This window comes from Durio zibethinus, unplaced genomic scaffold (genome assembly GCF_047325235.1).
Source record: "Durio zibethinus cultivar Kanyao isolate XHJ-2024 unplaced genomic scaffold, ASM4732523v1 HiC_scaffold_391, whole genome shotgun sequence".
Taxonomy (NCBI): Eukaryota; Viridiplantae; Streptophyta; class Magnoliopsida; order Malvales; family Malvaceae; genus Durio; species Durio zibethinus.
In genome coordinates, this window is record NW_028323014.1 from 352,501 (window position 1) to 355,000 (window position 2,500).

Sequence of the window (2,500 nt, forward strand, 5' to 3'; positions counted from 1 at the left end):
CCATCGGCACACGCTGGGCCCTGGTGCGGTCGGTTGCCTCCATCACCATCGGCACACGCTGGGCCCTGGTGCGGGCGGTTGCCTCGACCACCATCGGCACACGCTGGGCCCTGGTGCGGGCGCTTGCCTCGACCACCATCGGCACACGCTGGGCCCTGGTGCGGTCGGTTGCCTCGAGCACCATCGGCACACGCTGGGCCCTGGTGCGGCAGGTTGCCTCGACCACCATCGGCAGCCTCGACCACCATCGGCACACGCTGGGCCCTGGTGCGGGCGCTTGCCTCGAGCACCATCGGCACACGCTCGGCCCTGGTGCGGTCGGTTGCCTCGAGCACCATCGGCACACGCTGGGCCCTGGTGCGGCAGGTTGCCTCGACCACCATCGGCAGCCTCGACCACCATCGGCACACGCTGGGCCCTGGTGCGGGCGCTTGCCTCGACCACCATCGGCACACGCTCGGCCCTGGTGCGGTCGGTTGCCTCGAGCACCATCGGCACACGCTGGGCCCTGGTGCGGCAGGTTGCCTCGAGCACCATCGGCACACGCTGGGCTCTGGTGCGGCAGGTTGCCTCGACCACCATCGGCACACGCTGGGCCCTGGTGCGGCAGGTTGCCTCGACCACCATCGGCACACGCTGGGCCCTGGTGCGGGCGGTTGCCTCGACCACCATCGGCACACGCTGGGCCCTGGTGCGGCAGGTTGCCTCGAGCACCATCGGCACACGCTGGGCCCTGGTGCGGCAGGTTGCCTCGAGCACCATCGGCACACGCTGGGCCCTGGTGCGGGAGCTTGCCTCGAGCGCCATCGGCACACGCTGGGCCCTGGTGCGGCAAGTTGCCTCGAGCACCATCGGCACACGCTGGGCCCTGGTGCGGTCGGTTGCCTCGAGCACCATCGGCACACGCTGGGCGCTGGTGCGGGCGCTTGCCTCGACCACCATCGGCACACGCTGGGCCCTGGTGCGGCAGGTTGCCTCGATCACCATCGGCACACGCTGGGCCCTGGTGCGACAGGTTGCCTCAAGCACCATCGGCACACTATCGGCCCTGGTGCGGGCGGTTGCCTCGACCACCATCGGCACACGCTGGGCCCTGGTGCGGGCGCTTGCCTCGAGCACCATCGGCACACGCTGGGCCCTGGTGGGTTTAGGCACATCTTCAAATTTCTGCCGTGCCAATGCCATTTTTATGGCTTGTAAATTCATACAATGGTCCCCTAAGCCTTCACGTGAAGTTTCGTTGGAAGATGACTCGTTTTCTATTTTTCACGATTTTCGAAACTTTTTGCGGTTCGGGATTTTTTAAAATTTTTTTATATCGATTTTTGGCCCCAAATTTTGTAGGCATGATCCTTCTATTTTTGTTGGCATGCACAAAAAAATTCAGCTAAAAACTCGAAGTAGAGAAGATTTTGTGACCGTTTGAAAAAAGTGTCCCCATTTCAGACACTTTAACGGCTACTGGTAGCAAACCTGTAAAATCTCAAATGCTCTTTAAGGGGGTGTGAATTCTCAGAGGTTTGATGAGGGATAGGGGGCCAACACAAGGCCAAGTACCAGCACCCATCGCACATCATGTGCGCACACCCCCCCGGCCCCCCTCCCAATCGCCGGAACCCCAATGCCGCCGGTCAGGTTCTCCGGCGGTACTCCGACGACGCTCCGGCGATGCTCCGGCGATGCTCCGGCGATGCTGTCCCGAGTGAAAAAAATGCGGCACCAGCACATGCTGGAGCCAAGCATGGGCACCGTGGCTCAAAATCGAACTTCGGCCAAGGCCTCGACCATCAATGGCACATGATGACGCATGGTGATGGCACATGCATCGACCATCATCGGCATAGGCTGCCCTTCGGTACGGGCACTTGCCTCGACCGCCATCGGCACAAGCTGGGCCCTGGTGTGGGTTGTTGCCTCGATCACAATCGGCACATGCTGAGCCTTGGTGCGGGCGGTTGCCTCGAGCACCATCGGCAGACCCTGGGCCCTGGTGCGGCCGGTTGCCCCGATAACCATCGGCACACGCTGGGCCCTGGGGCGGGCGCTTGCCCCCAGCACCATCGGCACACGCTGGGCCCTGGTGCGGGCGGTTCCCTCGACCACCATCGGCACACGTTGGGCCCTGGTCCGGGCGGTTGCCCCCAGCACCATCGGCACACGCTGGGCCCTGGTGCGGGCGCTTGCCCCCAGCACCATCGGCACACGCAGGGCCCTGGTGCGGGCGGTTGCCCCGAACACCATCGGCACAAGCCGGCCCTTGGTGCGGGCTCCTGGCTCGACCACCATCGGCACACGCTGGGCCCTGGTGCGGGCGGTTGCCTCGAACACCATCGGCACACGCCGGCCCTTGGTGCGGCCGGTTGCCTCGACCACCATCGGCACACGCTCGGCCTTGGTGAGGGCGCTTGCCTCGACCACCATCGGCACACGCTGGGCCCTGGTGCGGGCGCTTGCCTCGACCACCATCGGCACACGCTCGGCCTTGGTGCGGGCGCTTGCC